This window comes from Haliotis rubra, unplaced genomic scaffold (genome assembly GCF_003918875.1).
Source record: "Haliotis rubra isolate DU_JTF1 unplaced genomic scaffold, ASM391887v1 Scf331, whole genome shotgun sequence".
Lineage (NCBI taxonomy): Eukaryota > Metazoa > Mollusca > Gastropoda > Lepetellida > Haliotidae > Haliotis > Haliotis rubra.
This window is the reverse complement of record NW_025767004.1, coordinates 788,024-812,781: the sequence shown is the minus strand read 5'-3', so window position 1 is coordinate 812,781 and position 24,758 is coordinate 788,024. Positions and strand designations below refer to the sequence as shown.

Sequence of the window (24,758 nt, the reverse complement as noted above, 5' to 3'; positions counted from 1 at the left end):
GGTGAAATAACTTGAAATCGGATCGAGTTTTCACTGACATTCGGAGTAATCGTAATGTTCTTTTCCGTACAAGAATCTCCACGGAAGTATATTCCTTGTTATGGGCTAATTCCCATTCGGGATATCGTCAGTCTACTGGGGATGTTTCTGGTTGAAATCAGTTCTTCTCTGATGTGCTTAATTGAACATATTGCGCCCTTCAACTGAAGGTGACGCTTGTTGTGTTTTGTAAAGTTGCACATAATTCGACGTGAACAGTTAATGTTCGTGCATTGATTGTAAACAAATTAAAGGTGTTTTCTCCACCAGGTACAACAACATTATCCCACGGTTGGACATCAGTGTTCGATATTTAATCCCACCCATATTGTAACTATGTAGTAGGGGTGAAACGGTATACCGCGGTATTCGTAGAAACGTGGTATTTGCCTTCGATTCGGTATACCATAATGCAGTCCGAAAATTCGGTATTTCCAGTTTTCGTACCGTCATTTATTAACCTTTTAAAACCTTTTCTAAAATGTCTAGAAATCGAATCATTTTGTCAAAATCTATGCATTTCTTTGCCAGACGGCCGCTATTTTCTCGGAAGTAACCGAGGGCCTTGTACCGCAATACGTACCGTACCGTGGTAAGAGCGTACCTTTTCACCCCTACTATGTAGCATCCCGCCAGCTGACAAAACAGTTATACATTAACGCCAATGTACTTGACTTTTGGGATTGTTTTAAATCGGTTGTGTGGAAACAAATCCCTTAGTTATACTAAACACTAAACATATTAATTATTTACAATTCGCAGTTCAAACTGTTACCTATCCCGTGAAACTATCTGTAATTCCCAAGAAAACATGGAACTACTTTCCACTAAATATCCTGACTGGAACGATAATGTATTTGTCGATTACAGAATGCTTCTGCACATCGGCTCCAACAAGCTTCGTAAGATACAATGGGCAGTTGTATCTCAAAATCATATCAGACGGGAAAATCCCAACATAAAACAAGCTACCTGTGGCACCTTAAGGTATGACCAGATCATCACACTAATCTATCCCAGCATAAGACCTTACACAAGTAACATAGCACAATAACGGGCTAATGTATCTCACCATGACAAGATGTCATATGAATGCCAACAGTACAGTCGGCTAGTATGTTCCAACATACCATCTGACAGATGTATCCTACCATGACAAGATGTCATATGAATGCCAACAGTACAGTCGGCTAGTATGTTCCAACATACCATCTGACAGATGTATCCCAGCCTAACACCGGGCTAAAATATCCAAATATATTTTTGGACTATCGTAAGGTAACAACGGCATGTTGTATCTTCAGTCTGCATCCCGAGCCATCATCCAGCAGAACAACGGCATGTTGTATCTTCAGTCTGCATCCCGAGCCATCCTCCAGCAGAACAACGGCCTGTTGTATCTATTGCCTAATCTGTATCGACGGCCTCCTCCCAAAATAGTAACCAGTTAGTATCTCAACGAAGTAACCAGCTCATGTATCTTTTAACTTAGTGCGCTCAAACAGTTATCGCCTAAATGTGTGCGTCAACAGTCATTATCTATCTTTGCAACACATTAATGAGACGTACTGCATCCACGTTAATCACACGGTGTGTCTAGCTCGCGTCCAGATGCCATCACCTAGCACATTTACTCTTGATCTACTGTTGCAACAAATACCCGCCATAATGTCCACATGTCAACTCCATCAGATGCCCTCTCATTGCTACACTATCTCTAAATGAAGGGGCAACCGAAGCAGCCTTTGTGCGTAGGTTTCATCACTTATCGTCAATGGGTGTATGACAACTGGTGTATCATAGACAGTCCCCGAGGAAACGTATTGAATAATGGGTTTGTTTGACAATTGACATACATGTGACCTCTCTTAATGAACCGCGAGGCATTTGCGACCTGATAATTGAGTTTCCATGCCGAGGTTATTAATGCGATGAATGCTAGTGATTCCCTCAGGTGTGTTGTGATCCTACCAGAGTAGATGGATGGAGATACCAAATAAATGCTCTATTGTCCATGTTACTCATCGTATATGTCCCCTCGTATAATGTTGGCGTCGCTAGTTACACATACGTTACTACCCAGACAGTGAGTTCCCCATCAGCAAAGACCTGCGGTAGAATGACTACGGTAATGACAGACTAATAGGATACGAGCAGATCAGGCTACATGAGGGAATATTTGTCAGAATACAAATGTGTGAAAAGACATAATTATTTGAAGCTGCCCGATAGAGCCAGACATATATACGGTCTAAGACAATCATTTCTAGAATCTGTGCCGCTATCTTCACATTTAATGTGAAGGCCAACAGAGTTGTGGGATGGTAGATGTTTAAACACATATTGTGTGTCAAGGCCAAGCCATTTCACTCCATGATGTTATAAATACTGCGGCTACTGTCTGCTGTCTCTGGCAACAATATCAGTGGACAATACACAATGGCGGCAACAAATCCAAACGTGTTTTCTGAATAGTTGGAAATTATTTGATTAACCTGATTTAAGCACGTATGTCTCCTTAACTAAATTTCAAGGACACGGTATATAACTTGGATTACATTTGACCTACAGACAATGTTTTATGTTGTATCACAATGTATAGCAGCTCTACTCTGCCAAAGTGCAGTAATGTCTTTTGCCTATATTGAGTGACTATTGTGTTTTGAGTGCAAACGCAGCGAGTCACTGTTACAAATTCGTGTACAATATTGCACCTTACACCGTATGTCTAGCGTCATCAAGTTGTAAATGAATATAACCACACCTCTACATTAATGTGTAACTACATACAGATACTGTATGCTTGTACGTCAGAGAGTACCGTTAGTAAGGCATGGAGACTACTGTCATCCGTACTGTGTGCTTGTACGTCAGAGAGTACCGTTAGAAAGGCATGGAGACTAGTGTCATCCGTACTGTATGCTTGTACGTCAGAGAGTGCCGACAGTAGTGGAGACTAGTGTCATCCGTACTGTGTGCTTGTACGTCAGAGAGTGCCGACAGTAGTGGAGACTAGTGTCATCCGTACTGTGTGCTTGTATGTCAGAGAGTACCGTTAGTAAGGCATGGAGACTACAGTCATCCGGGGCGTGGTGGGCGAGCTGGCTAAGGCGCCAGGCTAGTGATCCAGCGAGCATGAGGTGCCGGGATCGAGCCCACCTGTGACCGGGTGTAAAACTTCTTTGATTGGCATTCTAGAAGTTGGGTAGATGAAGAATGAGGACTATTTTTATGGATATACGACTTCTTTATTCTATATAGGCGCCGTTTCGACATAGATTCTAATGTCGTTGTCAACCAAGTGGTGACGTATGACTTCTTTGATTGGCATTCTAGAAGTTTGGTAGATGAAGAATGGAGGCCATTTGCTTGACAACGACATTAGAATCTATGTCGAAACGTCGCTTTTATAGAATAAAGAAGTTGTATATCCATAAGAATAGTCCTCATTCTTCACTGGGTGTAAAAACCTTGGAATCAACTTTGTGTGCAGACTCTTTCAGTGTTGTCACAACCCCTAGTGTACAGTACACAACCCTGTGCACTTAAAAGAACCCACGAATTCGTTGGTATATGACCAGATGGTGGCCACATGAATACGTGCAAACACCTAGTTGCGCGTACAGCAACGTGCAGTAAACTTGGACAAAGTACTGTGACTATGTGTCCCAGTCCACCCAGCTGTGAATGGGTACCTCGTAAGGATGGGAAAGCCACAATAACTCGGTGCGCGTTGTGGCAGCCAGAGCTGTATGATCCCCAGGGAGTTGAGATTGATAATAAGATGTGCCGTTGAGATTGACATCCAGTGATCGGGGGTAAAATGTCGGCGCCTTGAGCACGCCTAGTCCGTGGATATGTGCGCTATATAAGTATCCTATAATACTGTGTGCTTGTACGTCAGAGAGTCCCGTAAGAAATGGAGACTAGTGTCATCCGTACTGTCTACACTGATGATGACTCTAATGTGTGTTTTTACATAGAAGCCAAACAGATTCAATTTGATCCCGAACGAAGAAAAAGTAAAACTTTATCTTTCCCAAAAGAAATATTCTCACATGGCACAGAGTGTTCTAATTTAATGATGGCAGTGTGATGTTTCGGGCAGTTCAATAAATTGTGAGATCAATGGAGTTCATTGCATTCATCATAAACCTTCGGAACTATTAAGTTCAATGGCAACGAACACCCCGAACATTTCATTGCCTGTCCCGACTGTCATTAACACGTGTACATTGCCTCATAACACGTGTTGCCCGCTAGGTTTCCCTCTAACACATCCTGGTTTAGCGCTGTTCATTGCAAACTACCGGTGTAAATATCACACAGTATTTGATACGCTCTAACAAGTGGCACCAATGGGAGAAGTCAGATATGTTGCCGACACTTTAAACCGATTTAACTGATAGGCCTTGTTTCAATTTCAGCCCGACTTCATGCTATTTATAGTTACAAAGAATAGAATGGAATCGTTAATATGTCCCAGTGCACCCTGGGGCATGGCACCTCGTGCACAGCAACAGGGGTACTGCTCATTAAACGAAATACGCCCGAAACCATCTGTGTCTGGTGATCGTGAATCAAGTTTAGATGAAACGGACATCACATTCATTGTGTAAAAATTGTAAAACTGTTGCAACGGATATGCTCGCGGGAACGTTTAATAAATTACTATTTGCAAAGTATTATCTAGTTTCTATGTCAACATAAAGCTTGAAAGAGGCTTACATGTGAATGTGGGCAGCTATCGGGAGTCTACAATAACCCCCGTGGGCTCACTTACAATGTCCACACAGGCAATATGTTGTGTTGTGATGAGCACCGATAACAGGTCTCCCATGTCGTATTTACAGATAACAGGTCTCTCATGTCGTATTTACAGATAACAGGTCTCTCATGTCGTATTTACAGATAACAGGTCTCTCATGTCGTATTTACAGATAACAGGTCTCTCATGTCGTATTTACAGATAACAGGTCTCTCATGTCGTATTTACAGATAACAGGTCTCTCATGTCGTATTTACAGATAACAGGTCTCTCATGTCGTATTTACAGATAACAGGTCTCTCATGTCGTATTTACAGATAACAGGTCTCTCATGTCGTATTTACAGATAACAGGTCTCTCATGCCGTATTTACAGATAACAGGTCTCTCATGCCGTATTTACAGATAACAGGTCTCTCATGCCGTATTTACAGATAACAGGTCTCTCATGCCGTATTTACAGATAACAGGTCTCTCATGCCGTATTTACAGATAACAGGTCTCTCATGTCGTATTTACAGATAACAGGTCTCTCATGTCGTATTTACAGATAACAGGTCTCTCATGTCGTATTTACAGATAACAGGTCTCTCATGCCGTATTTACAGATAACAGGTCTCTCATGCCGTATTTACAGATAACAGGTCTCTCATGCCATATTTACAGATATCTTACAGATAACAGGTCTCTCATGTCGTATTTACAGATAACAGGTCTCTCATGTCGTATTTACAGATAACAGGTCTCTCATGTCGTATTTACAGATAACAGGTCTCTCATGTCGTATTTACAGATAACAGGTCTCTCATGTCGTATTTACAGATAACAGGTCTCTCATGTCGTATTTACAGATAACAGGTCTCTAATGTCGTATTTACAGATAACAGGTCTCTCATGTCGTATTTACAGATAACAGGTCTCCCATGTCGTATTTACAGATAACAGGTCTCTCATGCCGTATTTACAGATAACAGGTCTCTCATGTCGTATTTACAGATAACAGGTCTCTCATGTCGTATTTACAGATAACAGGTCTCTCATGTCGTATTTACAGATAACAGGTCTCTCATGTCGTATTTACAGATAACAGGTCTCTCATGTCGTATTTACAGATAACAGGTCTCTCATGTCGTATTTACAGATAACAGGTCTCTCATGTCGTATTTACAGATTTAGTTAAAGTGAATGTTAAACAGTTTTTAAGAAACTAGCAAAGAATGTAACCTAAAAGCTTTAGTCTCAACACAAGGAACATGCTCCGGACCAATATCCAAAGCAATCTTAAAACATTTAAATTATTAAACAAAAGGATGTTTTGTAATTTGTCGGATACAATAATTATTCTTATGTCCTTTACTGCAGTCCGTCGGGATGCAAGCCAGTCCAGTGTAATGAAATTCCTTGTACATTTAGTCTTTGTGTAAGAGGCGATTACGATCACGGCATCCCTAAAGGTCACAGGAAGGCTTCAGTTCCATTCGGTTACCGATCCTTAGCGCTGGAAAGATTTCAGTACTTTAGGCTAATTTCCCTACTTTGACAACAAAGTCAATTTTACGCAGCACGTTTCATGAAAAGGAAGGCAAAAAGAATATCTTTAGATCACAGAGCTGTTACAGGTATCAATAATGAAGTCGCGTTTTATCAACATGGCTTCCTGGTGTCCCGGATGCGCTGACAAAGTAGGCAAATTCCTGGCATCGTTTGTGTAATAAAGAACGTATGAAATACAGGACTGCTTTTGCTGGAGCGATATATCGATGTTCTGCAATACATATTGACACATTAGGAAATTAAAGCCTGTGTTATCGTCACTTCGTAAACCTAACAGGCCTTAGGAAGGGTATGTGAAGCTCGACAGTATACGACTGGCTGCCAGGGTCATCTAGACATAGTTGTGACATATTCGTTTAGAATCCCATTCATCTCACATATTAAACGTCTTAGCCAACACACATATAGCACAGAACTTGTATCTGTCAGTTCATGAAAATGAATATGTGAGTGATACTGTTGGAATATACCCAGAAGTGGCGGTGACATGCAAACAATGTTACTCAGAGCCAGCCTCAGATTCGAATGAACATAGGATCCTGACACGCCTAGGGGACGCAACTCAGCCGTTACGATGGCTTAGAAGATGGGGCCACCACCCACCCAACAAGTATTTGTAAATACGGCTTCCGTTCCTTGAAATGTTGACAACGTCTGTGTTATATGATCAGTTGTAATGATGGCTGTCGAGAGAAGTGGTTATGCGAACCCTTAAATTGGTGAACACGACATTGTTCTTTTTTCCCAAACCACCAAATGTTTAAAGACGATAAATGTTGTCATTTCCTGAACTACCAAATTTTTAAAGACAGCCACTGTTATTTCCTGAAACAACACATATTTAAAGACAACTGTCATTTCCTGAAACACCATATTGTTGAAGACCTCCCCGACTGTTAACCTGCTCCCTGGCGGAACCACCTCAGTCTTCAAGGAACAGAACGGATGAGAATGTGAAGATGATTTAATACATTACTGAGTGGCAAACTGACAGCAGAGCCCTTTCATCCAATTCCTTCCATTTCAGTCGTTTATTACTGTTAAGGTCAGATTGGTGTTCGGCCACTTAGAATATTGACCAGAATGTGTACTGTGACTCTTGTCAATCCAATCTTTAGCCCAGGTCAGCAAATCATCTGACATACTAAATGATCATTGCTGCCAATGTCACATCTGCCAGAGTGCTCGACAGAACCTTTACATTGTCTGCATTGTGTGGCAAACACAGCTGTATGCTCCATGACCAGAACAGGCAGCCATGGCCAGTGGATCTGATGAAGTCTATAACGGGATACGCCGCCTGGTAGAATTACCACGACAGAATATTCACTCGTTGGTCATGATTGGATTCAATGACAGTAATAAAGTCATAATCAAATCACAATGGCAAAATGAGGGCAAATAAATACTACACGAGGAACACGGGCCAGCCTGTGTTGTAGATTATAGACAAGGATTGTCCAATATGAGCATCTGATCGCAGTTAAGACACTGTTATTACCATAACCACGCACTGGAGATTGTGTGTTCTTAGAACAAGTCAGCGAAAAGCTGGGTCGGTTTAATAACTGTCCAAATGGAGATGTCCTTTGGAATTATTTATAAAGCTTCTTCTCAATACCACATAATGGCGAGGACCTCTTAGTGAAGGAATGTTTTACTGAAAACAATTATGTTTCATAGATAGTTTCAGTGACAACGTTTCAAACAGACCCCAGTGTGAGTGTTTCATGGCGTGGGTTACCACGTTTATGAAACGTTAGCTCATCTTTTAAACACCATCAGAGCCAGTGGCTTGATATTCAACCATACAATACGTGAATACATTTTGTTGTTTATACCTAAGGCGACAAAATAGATTATAATGAACTAAATCACATCTAATTTTTGTTTCATTTTCCATGAATTTATCATAAAAATGTTGCTGTCTAGGCCGAGAATGCTTATGAGTACCTGTGAATATATTTCTAATTATCTCAACACATACTGGAGGACTAAAGAGAACGGATCTGGACAAACTACGATGCTTGAATTCGTATTTGCCACATGTAACACTCACAACCACCCGGTGTTCAAATAGGCGTCTATCTTGTCAGTTTGGAACTTGTATTCTTGAAACACACAATACGACCATTACTTGTTAGTTTACTGCCTGGAATACTGTGGAAGAGCCCTTATCATTCACACCAATGTTTGGGTTGGTGTTCGACTGGATCTAAGCTATCCGTGACTAGGGCAAATCCAGTGTCTCGGGCAATGCAGGAATTACCACCATGGACTCTCCTTGAAATCTGCAACAGCTTTGTCATTGTCCTGCCCGACTCAGTATGCAATCGACACTGTGATAATTACAACGACTGGCAACTATTTCAACACACCAGTCAATAGTTTTCTTGGACTCGCTTCCTGGTTTTATCGGAAATTGACAACAGTGGTTCCCTGTCTAATGAAGCCATACAGCCCGGGATCAGTCGGGGGCAACCAAATGGCATTTTCCTCTTCTCCCAGGCAAAGTTTAAGTATGAGCTTCAAAGATATCGTTGGTGCAGTCGAGCAGTGATTACGGAGGGTGATAGTTTTTCCCATATAGTACGTTTACGAGATTTTGTTAATGACACATATGTAACATGAGATGTCATTTTGTATGGATGGACAAGAAAGACGAAGATGAAACGCACTGGTATACGTCTTTAACGTCTTACAAAGCACGATCCCATTCCGCTCTGGATTAGATTACACGTAACATTATCTAATTTCAGATTAAAATACCTGCGTTAATAGAACATTCCATAAAGAACTGGCTCAAACTAGATCCAACCCGAAGTCATAATGTACGTTATGAATGTTTTATGTTTTATGCTGCTTTATCTTTGTGTTTATCCCTGTTGGGCAGAGCTGCATTATCTTTGTGTTTATCCCTGTTGGGCACAGGTGCATTATCTATGTGTTTATCCCTGTTAGGCAGAGCTGCAAAATCTTTGTGTTTATCCCTGTTAGGCAGAGCTGCATTATCTTTGTGTTTATCCCTGTTGGGCACAGGTGCATTATCTTTGTGTTTATCCCTGTTAGGCAGAGCTGCAAAATATTTGTGTTTATCCCTGTTAGGCAGAGCTGCTTTATCTTTGTGTTTATCCCTGTTAGGCAGAGCTGCATTATCTTTGTGTTTATCCCTGTTAGGCAGAGCTGCATTATCTTTGTGTTTATCCCTGTTAGGCAGAGCTGCTTTATCTTTGTGTTTATCCCTGTTAGGCAGAGCTGCATTATCTTTGTGTTTATCCCTGTTACTACATAGATGTGACCATCTGTTACTGAAGCTCATCCACTGTCGACTTGTCACGTGACATAAGCCATAATGATGACGTTTTAGCAGTTTAAGTATGTACTGTATAGATACAGCTGGTTTCATGGTTTGATGCCGTTTTATCACAAATACTCACTGCAACGTAAACGATCATGAGATTAATAATTTGCAAAGTTTCTCTAGATAATCTCAGCATTACTGCAGCTGTAGAGTTTCAGCTCGGAAATAAATAATGTATGTTAATACGTACTTTTATAACGTTCACTACATACACGTGCGACGTCGAGTTAATGCCTCAGCCAATCCAGACCTTATATTTGTGTTTCCGACAAAAAGGCCATTTCTCCAGACGTGCTCCCAAACTGCCCATGTTGCCACATGAGTTGTCCCACATCAAATACATCTGTTGGTAATTAGGGTCGCCCATAAAAATATCAGGACAGAAACAGAGAAAAAAAACCCGTGATAAATGGTACGCGAGTGATTACTCAGATAGATAATGAGAACACAAGACTTCTGGGTGGAGGGTTAAGCGTGACTACCAACAGCAATGCTATGATTAACACCGTGTGCTGATAATTGCTTCCTGCTGAGGTCCGCGTACCTCATTATACCACAAGGCGTGTTTCAGCGGGACAGGAAGTTCCACGTCCACGAACATTTCCTGAACAGTTCTCGCCAACTCAACCGTACTCTTCTTGCACGTGCACAACTTACAGACAAACGACTTAAAGGTTAACAGAAACACATTTTCTTTATAAAAACTCGTCTTATTAAGCTTTGTTGAGCGTTGTAATGACGGGATAGTTTGTACAGGTTACAAGTGTTCCATAACCTTCTTTTGGATCAACACTTTCACACGTCAGTTAGGTCTTAGTGTTTCCATAAACAACATACTGATCATCAAGTGAATGATCCTGATAAATCTTTGTAACCGAAACAAATTTCCAAACGAGATTTGAAAGAGATGAAAAATAGATGGTGGAAATATCGGTGGTAATAATTATCATTCGTTGCATGTTTATTCGACAAGTGTGTACATCTTGTAATTGGGATGGCAACACAAAAGTTAAATTATTAACTCGCCGGATATTTACTGTTTAATAATGACACAAACGAAAGGAAATTGTTCCCGCCCCGCCTCACGATCTCGGGGATGATAACCGCCGTCAAGGTGTGAGTTCACTTAGGTGAAGAGCTGATGATGTGTGAAGACTTTACTAGCCTGGCAAAGATCCCGTCCTGGTGGGGCTCATTGCTCATCACTATGAAGATGTTCCAGGAGTGTTGTCTTAAAGTGTTGTGTTTCCTTACGGCTTCCTATGTTCGCCCTAAACTCAAGTTTTCGTCTCACGAACACGTTTTCAGTAAATTAATGTCCCATACAATTTTGCTGTTTAAAATGTATTGCCAGGATGAATCAGATAGTGATTGTGTAACGCAGCGGTCACTTGTATTCTTGTAACAATGACAAGCAGATAATCAAATCTGACCCGAGACAAGTGGAGGAATCGTATTGAGATGAACAACAAACAATTTATTCGATATCTTTTGCAGAGTGTTATAAAGGTATTATATTGTACAACCCATATTTGGTTTTTGTCTACTTCTGTGTGCAACCACATCCCGGCTCCAGTGGTTTCCTTCAGTCCTCCCAACCCAGTGGCAATATACGAGGGTCCTGTAACTTAACTATGGTCCCATTCTCCAGGTGGCCAATGTTTATAACGTAACTATGGTCCCATTCTCCAGGTGGCCAATGTTTATAACGTAACTATGGTCCCATTCTCCAGGTGGCTAATGTTTATAACGTAACTATGGTCCCATTCTCCAGGTGGCCAATGTTTATAACGTAACTATGGTCCCATTCTCCAGGTGACCAATGTTTATAACGTAACTATGGTCCCATTCTCCAGGTGACCAATGTTTATAACGTAACTATGGTCCCATTCTCCAGGTGACCAATGTTTATAGCGAAACTATGGTCCCATTCTCCAGGTGACTAATGTTTATAACGTAACTATGGTCCCATTCTCCAGGTGACCAATGTTTATAACGAAACTATGGTCCCATTCTCCAGGTGACCAATGTTTATAACTTAACTATGGTCCCATTCTCCAGGTGACTAATGTTTATAACGTAACTATGGTCCCATTCTCCAGGTGACCAATGTTTCTAAGTTCACTATGGTCCCATTCTCCAGGTGACTAATGTTTATAACGTAACTATGGTCCCATTCTCCAGGTGGCCAATATTTATAACGTAACTATGGTCCCATTCTCCAGGTGACTAATGTTTCTAAGTTCACTATGGTCCCATTCTCCAGGTGACTAATGTTTATAACGTAACTATGGTCCCATTCTCCAGGTGACCAATGTTTATAACGTAACTATGGTCCCATTCTCCAGGTGACCAATGTTTATAAGTTCACTATGGTCCCATTCTCCAGGTGACCAATGTTTATAACGTAACTATGGTCCCATTCTCCAGGTGACCAATGTTTATAAGTTCACTATGGTCCCATTCTCCAGGTGACCAATGTTTGTAAGTTCACTATGGTCCCATTCTCCAGGTGACCAATGTTTATAAGTTCACTATGGTCCCATTCTCCAGGTGACCAATGTTTGTAAGTTCACTATGGTCCCATTCTCCAGGTGACCAATGTTTGTAACGTAACTATGATCTCAGTGTCTTTTACAAATATGTCATATCATACATCGTTAGTGTTGCATAGTTCAAGCAATTCCGTTTTCAAAATTGTAAAATATCAGGAGATATCGAGCTGAGTATTATGTTTAAATATTTTATTACTTTGCTTCATTGCTTAGCAACAATATCTAATTCTTGTAACTGTTGAAGCTGTTCCAGATTCTGGACCCAGTAAGTATTGTCGGAGAAACTCCAGTCTCAGGACAACATGTCCTGGTGCTGGCTACATGAACCCAGCCAGCTGTGTATGGTTCTGTGGAGTGCTTCATTGCCATCTCCTGCTAAGCAGTTGTCAAACATAATGTTTAGCCGATTTGGCAAACGTAACGAGAAGACATATTGCTGTAGATATTTGCCGTTAAGAGTCTTAATCGTGTACATGATTCAATGTCAAGTGAATGTAGAGCAACCCGCAATAAACACATCCTCGAATCTCCTCGTCCGTGTCAAGTGACGATTGCGACACAGCTGTGAATGCAGGGGTTATAATGCACCTTTCCGATGCGGGTATACGCTGATCACGTGATCACCCTTGGGTGCTGTAACGATATTGCCAACATGTGAACCTATCTTGTTAGCACATAAGCCTGTGCCAATATGAATATGATCGTAATCAATATCATTCCAGTCAGTAAAACAATTAAGCCTTGCCCTGGAGCAGGATGAGAGACAATTAATGTTGTGGAGCTAAATTGAGAATGAAACCTACGGCTAGTTGCTCCCCATTGCACACTGACCATATGAATACCCACCATTGTGTTAATCAATCGAGTCAAAGCGGGCAATAATCAGCCAGCGTAAACTTGCCACGAGATACAACTACTTCCCTTGCAACTGTGCTGAATTATTGATAGATGTTGTCAGATTACTTCAAGCAGTTCTGTGTGATGTGGGATATTGGGGTCCCGTGACTCGGCTTCTTGACCACCTTAAGAACCTCAGTTGACCCTTATTTGCAGGTGATGTATTAACTTTGAATAATGAATTACCGATCAATTAACGCTCGTCATGACCTGACATCGACTAATCTCACAGCGAAACAGGGCTTACATACAAAATACGCAGCCTGCATCATCTCAGCTCACAACGTATCAGAGCTTACACACAAAATACGTAGCCTGCATCATCACAGTTCACAACGTATCAGAGCTTACACACAAAATACGTAGCCTGCATCAGCCCATGTCACAGCGCGCAACAGGACTTACACACGATATAAGTAGAATACAAAATGATTCCGAAGCGAGAGTCTCCTAAAACAAATCGGCTTAAAAGAAAAGAGCAACCATTCGTCAGATGTTTGTTGTGGTTCCTGAAGGGTATTACAGTGTTGCCATCACTCAGGGGACGTGTGTTTGTACATCAGTGTACAGTTGGACGTGTAGGTTTCAATCACAATTGTTGAGATTACAAGGTTCACGTTCCAAGCACCAGCACCATATGTGAGGATTACAATTGCTGTAGTTGTAGTACAGGAGTACTCGTTAGTTGAGACCCGGGAGTATGGAGAACAAGATACGCACGATTTAGTAGTTCGCATTACCGTACTGTGTTGCCAGTAACATCTAACCGTACTGTGTTGCCAGTAACATCTAACCGTACTGTGTTGCCAGTAACATCTAACCGTACTGTGTTGCCAGTAACATCTAACCGTACTGTGTTGCCAGTAACATCTAACACTGGCTACTGGTATTTTACACAGGAAAGTATTCTGTTTGCCAATTTGAAGTTTTGCAAAACTGAAATATAATTAATGTTCTTATTATATCCATTAAACAAATTATCCTTGGAGCTACTTTGCAGCACGCGTGTCATTTCGCCAACATTTATCATCACTATTTCATGGTGATTCATAAACACATGCTCTGTCATCGTATCGCATGGTGACAATCACTGGAGTGTCTGGTTCAGACCCGATTTGGCAGATATTTCTTATGAATGTGGAAAGGGTTTTGTCGCTTCTTTTAATCCCTACATCAGGGTTCTCAGATTGGTAACAAGGCGCCTTCTTCACAACCCAAAGCTGGACCGTACAAACCAGTGATCGATGTCAGGAACAAGACCCACGCCTATTACAACTAGCAGAGTTTTCTCAGGTTCATACTCTCGGAGATATGAGTGTCATGAGATAACTGCACACACAACCGAGGTCATTTGTCGAGCTGCTTTGTTACTTTTACTGTGCTGTTTGGTATTTGTGTCTGTGTAGAGAATGTTTAAACAACGCCATTACTTCTCTGTTCCGCGGACCAGCGTCTCCCTTGTGTACGATCTGCATGTATATTCATACGTTAAAAGTATTACCATGTCAGAGACAAACGTTAGAGTTACGGTATTACCATGTTGACATCTGCCAATGCAATGGATATTGCAGAAAGTGTATTTCCACGTAACACGGCATTGTACACGTATGTAATGGCACCTGCGTACTGATATCAGTTACCCTCCTGAGACGTCACCTGAGGTCCCTGGGTAAAGATGTATCATCAATAATAGATTCCCGCTACGTCCTCTATCTGTGTCAGTTGTCTGTTGTTCTGCAGACACTTGCATGACGCCCTGCTTCGAGTCACAGAGTTCTATCATGCTGTAAGTCTAATTGTCCGGGTCATCGGTCCATACAACCCGACTATATGCATGTGCACACAATCCGCAGATCCCGCGAGATAGTTGGCCATGGAGCACAGAAACGAGGCACGTTTGTCACGTTGAGTTCTGGGCTGGTCTGTTTCCGTAACGTAAGATCAGCCACCCCGGGATGTGTTTTACATTCGCCATCTTCTTGCCGGGGGTGGAAGATATGTTAGTAGGTGAAGTGAGCCAACAATGCCAACCAACATCCTGCACACCTCCAAGGTATGCAGACTCCCAGTCGTTATGTAATGGAAATGCCTAGTTGATATAAGTTTGGTTGGCAACGCCAATAATCCTCGTTCGCAACACCAAGATTCATTGTCCGCTACCGTGATATGGTTGTAAAACTGCTGAAACCCAGTAAAACTCGACTGAAGTGCATTGAAGATATCTATCTATATGCTCTGTATATTTTATTTACAGAACGTCACAGACTGGGAAGTGATGCTGTTGGGCTTTATACGCCGCTGTCAGTAATGTTTCCGGTATATCATGGTGTGTCAGCTTGACGTGGGAAGACACTGAGGCAGGTGCTATTTGCTTGGCACCAGAGTGAATTCCCTAATCATTATAAGGACGAAACAGAGAGCTGAACCGCCGATCAGTGGAACGTTCCTCCACAAGGGGCACAACGAACCACAGCGAAGTACGGCGCCCTCGATAAGAATACTTATCCAAGAACTTTATAGAACAATTTAATTGAAGAGGTCATTCGACACTGTCGTCATTACGGGAGTGTGTTCTTGACAAGCACACATACATATTGTACCAATATGGTGGAATCGAACATGATCGCCCGGCTCAAATCTTTGAGGGGCATTTAGAAGTGGAATGCATAAGTTAAACAAGTGTTATGGATGTCAACTTCTTATTATTTATAACACGACGTACTGCGTTAACAGCTTGGTAACCTTATATCAGTATCCGAATCTGTATACTTAAAAAAACCCGAACAAATCTCACCGGATCTCTGAATTCAACTCATCAACTGTCTTAATCTGAATTTATTGACATGTTAAGTAACTGCATATATTTTTAACCAGCAAGTTTTCTTTAAACAGTGACTATTCATTACGTACGCTCAAACTGCTTCAGTATCTTCATCCATTAAAATGTCACACGCTGACAAAAAAAGACGTCTGTAAACTTTAAGATTGCCTCCAGCGTAAAAATATACGTGACGTACAAATAACTATTTTTGCTTTAGCACAATTGGTTCGTTGCGTAAGAGAAATAGAAAGGTTAATATAGTTATGTCTGTTCTTTCCGTGGACACAAATGAATTTACATTAAATTTGCGTAAGATCTAAACTTCTTGATATTGACACTCAGTTTAATTCAGCGTGTTCCATGTGATATACTTTCCTGCTTTGGAATGTTGAAAACCATCTACTTAAATTTTCATTTTTATATACCCTGTGCTCAACATTTACGTCAACGGTCAAAGAACATTTTGAATTCTCAATACTGAAACAAATGTGAATCACGACGGAGGGTTCTAATCAAATTGTGGAGCCAATCTAATGAAATCGTCCTGGTGTTGAATCAATGTATGATCCTCAGGGATGAAAATACACGAACATCTAGCGAAACGTAAATCGATTTTGGGAATGTTGCATATTCTTGGATGAGTTTTAGAAGACATATCTCCATCAAACAAAATTAACCTTCCCAATATTCAAGCAGGCTCCGTCGGTGTTGGAAATTTGATTACCGTAGATAAGTTCCAAACTTATTAATATTATTTCGAAGAACGAGAGCGACATAAAGAGTCCTACTTTGGATTATACATAACAATACAGTGGAACTTGGATAACCCGAATGAGTTTAACGCATTAACTCGCTGGAGATGGGGTAGCAGCATTGTCGTTGCTCCTCTTATACCAGGGCAATGGTCAGCATCAGGACCTACTGCAGTCAAATTAGTTGGGTTTATTTTAACGTTTCCAGCTATATGACGACGTTTGTAAATAATGGGGTCTGAAACAGACGATCCAGTAACTGACATCATAAGCTTCGATTGACGAGTTAATGAGTTATCTTGAGGTCAAACTCTCGTCACGCTGAAACCCATTCATGTGAGATATGCCACGTCACACCAACCGGATGGGATTAACGTGCTTCCAACAACTTCGTGGTGTGTGAAGAAATGAGGGAGTTACCTGTTTGCGAGCACGGGTACGGTACTGACTGTGATCTGTCCAGGTGTCTGGAAGGCGCAACCTACTCAGCATACGGTGGATTAAGGCATAAAGAAGAGCCCCACTAAAGGCGGTGTTTCCCTTGTGTCTGGGACATACCTACACCTACACGTCCCGTGTACGTCACGTGTACGTCATACATTGCTCGTACATACCCAAAACATGTAAGACTTAATAGCAATTTCACCAAACAGAAAGGCCCAGTGTATAGTCCGTGCACATGTATATAAAGGCCAGGGGATAATGACCAGTAAGCTCTAGTGTGCCCTGTTGTCTTGATGGGGCGGTGGGATTGCCCAGTGGTTAAAGCGTTCGCTCCCGACATGATACATTGTGTGAAGCCCATTTCTGGTGTCGTCTGCCGTGATATTGATGGAATATTGCTAAAAACGGCGTAAAGCCCAACTCACCCACTCCTGTCTTAATTGTGGATTATTTTCGTTACTGTGCCCCATGTCGTATTACACTGATACGTTGTCACACCTGAATACGGTAACTTGGTAATACATTGCAACCTCACCCAGCAAAATCTTTGACGTTTAGACAGAAATGCGAATGGTAAAGCTTAAATGTATATCTGTTACTTGATTTATATCCGAAAATGAAAATCCCAAAAATCAAATAGGCATCCATATTTTTGATGTGGCACAATATATTTGTAGCAACTGTTCGGACTCGCCTCATGACATCGAAACTGGACAAGGACAAACTTTATGGATGAACAACTTCTATATTCGGATGATGCGACGTTTCGATACAGATTCTTGTATTGTTGTCAAGCAAGTATACAAGCATGTCATACACAAGCATGTCATACACAAGCATGTCATACTTGCTTGACAACAATACAAGAATCTGTATCATCCGAATAAAGAAGCTGTTCATCCATAAAGTTTGTCCTTATCTGATTCACCAACTTCTAAACATGCCACTCAAAGAACTTATCGAAACTTTGATGTTCCAGAACAATGAATGCCGTATGACATCTTTCTGGACACGTACTGGACACAACCTTGACACGTATTGGATGCTGAGTGGACACGTATTGGATGCTAACTGTCCACTAACTGGACACGTACTGGACACTGACTGGAGGCGTATTGGACCCAGAGTGGACACGTTCTGGACACTGACTGGACACGTATTGGACACTGACTGGACACGTATTGGATGCTGACTGGACACGTACTGGACACTGCCTGGACACGTATTGGATGCTGAGTGGACACTGACTGGACACGTACTGGACACTGACTGGAGACGTATTTGACACTGACTGGACACGTTCTGGACACTGACTGGACACGTATTGGACACTGACTGGAGACGTATTGGACACTGACTGGACACGTACTGGACACTGACTGGAGACGTATTGGACACTGACTGGACACGTATTGGATGCTGACTGGACACGTACTGGACACTGCCTGGACACGTATTGGATGCTGAGTGGACACTGACTGGATGCTGAGTGAACGCTACAAGGGATCACAGCAAAGCCTGCATCTTTGAAATCCCCTTAATGATGCCATCTACCGCACTTATCTCCTTACAGCTATATAATCATCCGACATGAGGGATCGTATTGCCATTTCAAATCCCCATGTCTGATGGGTCGGCTTGTGTTTGGGTGGATTGATATATTGTAGGCTTCCACTGGCAGATAATGTCATAATATATCTACAGAAACAGTCCAACGGCGTGTCTGTGTGTGGCTTGCCGTCGGCGAGGCGAACACCAAGTAGCTTCTACCTACCACAAAAACAGTGCTTCCACACCGAAATCGATACAGAAATAAAATATAAAAGAAAATGTTTTCTTTCAGCGGCATCATGTTTGCTTAATTTACAGGTTCACATGGCCAATGTAAAACGTGCAAGTTGTTTCGATATTAATGCGTCGGTTTGTTGAATTAGAATATTTAGAACACACTGTTCTACATTCACACTGTATTGTCCAGAACATGGTTAAAATATCCTCGTGATATCTCTGCATCATATACGGTGTACTTGCCTTCCTGTGTGCGGGCTGTGTTCAGTATAACTCCTCCCAGCCACGCCCCAGCCTTTTGGGAGGAGGGTTAAAAGAACGGAGTAGTGAAGCACACTATTTCGGGGGTTTAAGTAAGGCGACAATAGAAGTGTGGACAATCGCGGGACGGAGGTAAGGCCGTAATAGTGTGGACAATCACGGGGTGGAAGTAAGGCGACAATAGTGTGGACAATCGCGGGGACGGAAGTAAGGCGGTAATAGTGTGGACAATCGCGGAGTGGAAGTAAGGCGACAATAGAAGTGTGGACAATCGCGGAGTGGAAGTAAGGCGGTAATAGTGTGGACAATCACGGGGTGGAAGTAAGGCGGCAATAGTGTGGACAATCGCAGGGATGGAAGTAAGGGGCGACAATAGTGTGGACAATCGCGGAGTGGAAGTAAGGCGGTAATAGTGAGGACAATCGCGGGGATGGAAGTAAGGCGACAATTGAAGTGTGGACAATCGCGGCGGTGGAAGTAAGGCGACAATAGAGGTATACAATCGCAGATCGGAAGTAAAGCGACAATAGTGCGGACAATCGCGGGGGCGACAAAAGAGGTGGACAATTGCGGGGGTAGAAGCAAGCCGATATAAACAATCCTGGAGTGGAAGTAAGACGATGGACAATCGCGGGGGGACAAGAGAGGTGGAAGAAAGGCGCGACAAGAGAACCTAATCGAACAATCGCGGCGGGTGGAAGACAATCGGCGACAATAGTAAGTATGGACAATCGCGGGGGTGGAAGACAGGCGACAATAGAAACTATGGACAATCGCGGGGGTGGAAGAATGGCGACAATAGAAAGTATGGACAATCGCGGGGGTGGAAGACAGGCGACAATAGAAGTGTAGGACAATCGCGGGGTCACAGTAAAGGAACAATAGAAGCATGTGCTGGTCTATAAGGGCGACAATAGAAATGCCATTTTAGAAGCGACAATGGACAATCGCGGGGTGGAAGAAAGGCGACAATGAACCTATGAACAATCGCGGGGCAGGGGAAGACGGGCGACAATAGAAGTGTGGACAATCGCGGGGGGTGACAGAAGAATCGAGGCGACAATGGAACAATATATGGACAATCGTAGTGGACAGGGACAATAGTCGGCAATAATGAACAACAATAGACGTATGGACAATCGCGGGGGTGGAAGACAGGCGACAATAGAGGTGGACAATCGCGGGGTGGAAGTATGGCAACAATAGAAGCATGGAATACACAATGCCATTTTAGAAGCATGGACAATCGCGGGGGTGGAAGAAAGGCGACAATGAACCTATGAACAATCGCGGGGGTGGAAGACAGGCGACAATAGAAATATGGACAATCGCGGGGGTGGAAGACAGGCGACAATGAAACTATGAACAATCGCGGGGTGGAAGAAAAAGTATGGCGACAATGAACCTATGGACAATCGCGGGGGGTGGAAGACAGGCGACAATAGAGGTAGAACAATCGCGGGGGTGGAAGACAGGCGACAATGGAAACTATGAACAATCGCGGGGGTGGAAGACAGGCGACAATAGAGGTAGATAATCGCGGTGGTGGAAGAAAGGCGACAATGAAACTATGAACAATCGCGGGGGTGGAAGACAGGCGACAATATAGGTAGACAATCGCGGGGGTGGAAGTATGGCGACAATAGAAATTTGGACAATCGCGGGGGTGGAAGACAGGCGACAATAGAGGTAGACAATAGAAGCATGGAATACACAATGCCATTTTAGAAGTATGGACAATCGCGGGGGTGGAAGACAGGCGACAATGAACCTATGAACAATCGCGGAATAGACAGGCGATTTTAGAAGTATGGACAATCGCGGGGGTGGAAGACAGGCGACAATCGAAGACATGGACAATCGCGGGGTGAAGACAGGCGACAATAGAAGTGTAGACAATCGCGGGGGTCTAAGACAGGCGACAACAAAGGTGTGGACAGCAATCAGTAAATACCAGCGACATAGACCATACTAAAACATGCATGCTAATCTGGATAAGACGGACGTTGACGAGACATGTTGAGGACCAGGTAAGAACCAGCCACAGGTCCTCGGTGCCACTCAAAGTGTGAAATGCACGACAATGTAGTCGGGGACGGAGGCGCAATAGTAGCGCTGGGGTGGTTAGTATGGAGTTGATGGTGGTTTAAGGGATGAGAGTATAGAAATGTTGAGATAGTTAGAAAGAAACCATCGTACTGGTCAATAAAGACACTTTTCTACTCGATAAAATCAATGTTTCTCTTTCATAATATCACTGCTGAAATTACTTGGAAAATGAAAGAACTACACTGTCTCAGACTGCCACGGTCAACCGCCCCAAGGTCTTAGTTCTCAGTCGAGTGCGGCGCACAGACGGACTGGTGTATTTTAAGGCAAGCATTACCGTTATGTGGACATATGAAAGAGGGCATGCTTTCAGTCCTCGCCATGAATAACGAAAACATGCTTCCAACGGGAAACAACCTCACTGACATATACAGTTGCCCTACCTAGCCTTGTATCAGGTGCTACCGACCTGCCAAATGCCACCTCTTGAAGACACCGCCAGCATTTGGACATCAAACACACATCAAAGATCACAATCGTTTATAATCAGCAGAGATCCTATATCGAATCTGCATGTCCTATATATATATGGGACGATGGGCATCGAGGGATTCACTGAACATTTTACATGAAACATTATTTAGAATAAACGACATCTTTTGAAGTTCTTCACGAGTCGGGCATTTTATAAAAGAACTAATTACATCTCTGCGTTTTCCTAAAAAGGTTACATATATTGCTCTTTCAAACATATTGAAACAGACATGTCTTTCTTGGAACAAGTTTCTCAAGCATGTATATATAAGTGTGTTACGGTGTCGTATGTAAACGTCGGTGTAGAACGACGGCACCATGTGTGAGCGTGTCTCGAGTTTAACACCATCCAGCGACCTGCAAAGCAGATACTTCATTGAAATCGTCTCATTACGTGCGCGAAGAAGAGCCATCGAAGATCATTTTGAAACATGCTGTTGTAACTATATTTGACAGTTTACTGCGCTAATCCACAGCTCTCCTGGAGTGATTGTCTCACACAATGAAATCAATACGACATCGCCAACAGTTCAGCCCTATAGGCCAAGCGTGATGCCGACCGTGCAGCATTCGTGCAATAAGCATAGCGAGAGTGAACAAGACATAGGTGCCAAGCGGCCCTAGCGTCACACGGAACGTTTTTAAGTTTCTCTCAGCTAAACAATTTTCCCTGTGAATCATATTTGCCTTAATGCCTCTGAAACTACTTAAACTACGTGCGCCAGGTCCCTGAGATAAAACTCAACCCATGTTTTATTTCTTCTTGTTTCACGATGAATTATATTCAGATACTCAAATACAAACTGTTAAAAATAGTTTTACTAAATTATTTTCTGCATCCCTAATCATCACACATATATGCTAGGGTTGTGACATGTAGGTTGAACCTTCTGCCGTGGCTCTTCATACGTGAAACCGAGCGCCTAAATGTTCATGCAATAGAAACAGCTAGCAATATGTATTCTCAGAGTAGACGTGATGCCACGCAATGGAACTCGGTAATCCACACCAGCCACTATCAGACACTGACCATTATTTCTGTCACTCTCACATGCGTACGATTAATCGAAGATCATGGCCAATTTCAACTTCCAAAGTAGTTACGATTTGCTACGGGGATGAGCATTAGAGGTTGTAGTTCAACATAGAGCTTGAAGCTGATGGTGCTGTTCATTGTATGCCTTTGTGTTTTGTAAACCAGGCGCTTCACTGAATACATTTACATCAAGTTACAGCCTTAACCATATTTCGCGACCCCGTTAAACCATCCAGAGAAAGAGAACCCCAGTCACTAGCTATGTACCCTCGTTCTCAAGAAAACTACAAAAACAAGAAGCCGCTGTACAAACGAAATATGGATTCCGCCCCCCTCACGGTCACTAAGTCCAATCCAATAACCTTATCCAGTTTCTAGATCCCGCCGATGTCGACTAACGAGCTACCTTCAGACAAACACATACTTTGACAGCACGACGGCGCTCATGTTTGTAAATTATAAATTTTCATTAAAAGAGAATTTGATATCCAGTGGAAATTGAGAACATAATGCGTGTTCTTTTGAAACAGCGATCATGAAAGAACCATAAAATGTACTTCCGAATAAATTCTGAAGAAAATTTATATTTCATCTTAAGTTTCTTCTTTTTATGACAATTTATCCTTAAAACAGGAAACGAAACGCGAGGATTACAACATTCAGGCCAAATTAGTTTAAATTCCCAGATTTCTTAGACTTACCTTTGACTAATTTATCATGCAACAAATTTTAATCCATGAACGACATTCTGGGACTTCAATATTTTTCTACTTAAAGATTAAACAGTCAAATTTGGTCACATCCAAACGAAATCTGATGATTTTCTTGCCTGAATATCATCAAATAATTTGGAATGTTCTCAGTTTATAAAAAAATACATTCAGTTCTGACATTTTAAGAGATCACAAAAAGATTTTCTATCAACCGTTATAATTCAAATACATCGCTAACAATATAAGTATCCGTGTTTCAGCTGAGACAAGGAATCCTGCAAAGCCATGTACTATAGTAACAAAGAAGTGCGAGATATCATATATTCGCCCAGCGCTACCGTGGATCACCGGAGCCGAGATTATGCTGCATGGAATAAAAGTTCCCTACCTGATGTGTGTTGGTGTCGGTCTGAGGAGGGAATGGACGAGGCAGGATCTTACCCGTGGTTTATAAAACTTTCCTCAACCCTTGGAGGCGTAAGAGTCGGAAACAAATGCTAATGGTGTGATCACGTGGCCGCGCGTCATAGAGAAAGCCACCGTCCCATGTTCTGCTCGCTCTCCTTGGACGACAGAGACAAAGCGAGTCCGCCAGTGTCATAATAGACATTGCCAGGAACAGAGGCTGAAAGCATCGTGTTTTGGTTCATAATACTTTAATAATGCGTTCATTTTCGGACCATAATGGCACTGGTTTTGATGGTTGGTTTGGTAGAACAGCTACCGATTAATGAATACAATTGTCGGGGCTTTCTTCCACTACAATTTCGTTTAGGACACAATCTGGGTTGGGTTTCTAGTTCGCGGTATCTTTCAATGGAAACGGTTTGTGTAATGGCTTTTCATTAGTCTACAGCATAGCAGGGAGGTCCACAGCGGTGCAGGGAGGCTGTCGTCCTGGGACTTCGTCCTCCATGTGATTTGTCGATCGCTTGTGTTTGGAAGACAACTGTTGGTGCGTGTATCGGGCCATCAACCGGAGACTCGGTAACTGTTGTCGCTCTGTAACCTGTTAGAGGGTTAACAAGCTGAGTTGCCTTTTGTGGCGTTTATGATATTTTGTGTAATGGGGATTGGTGCGGCATCATTGATCTAGCTGTAGGTGGATAGTTTAATGGGGTAGGACGCATGTCAATATTATACTTTTATTACAAGTCGAGTTACCTCGTTAATTATGAACAAAAGAT

At 42.3% G+C, this 24,758-nt stretch overlaps 1 protein-coding gene across 1 annotated transcript in view; it reads right to left on the bottom strand.

Annotated features, from left to right (window-relative positions):
* Window positions 1-24,083, bottom strand: part of LOC124284246 (enterin neuropeptides-like) — a 43,399-nt gene extending 19,316 nt beyond the window's left edge. Inside the window, exon 1 of the mRNA XM_046720315.1 lies at window positions 23,960-24,083. The gene's annotated coding sequence lies outside the window, so the exon portion shown is untranslated. The remainder of the gene's footprint in view (window positions 1-23,959) is intronic.
* Window positions 24,084-24,758: the final 675 nt, after the last annotated feature.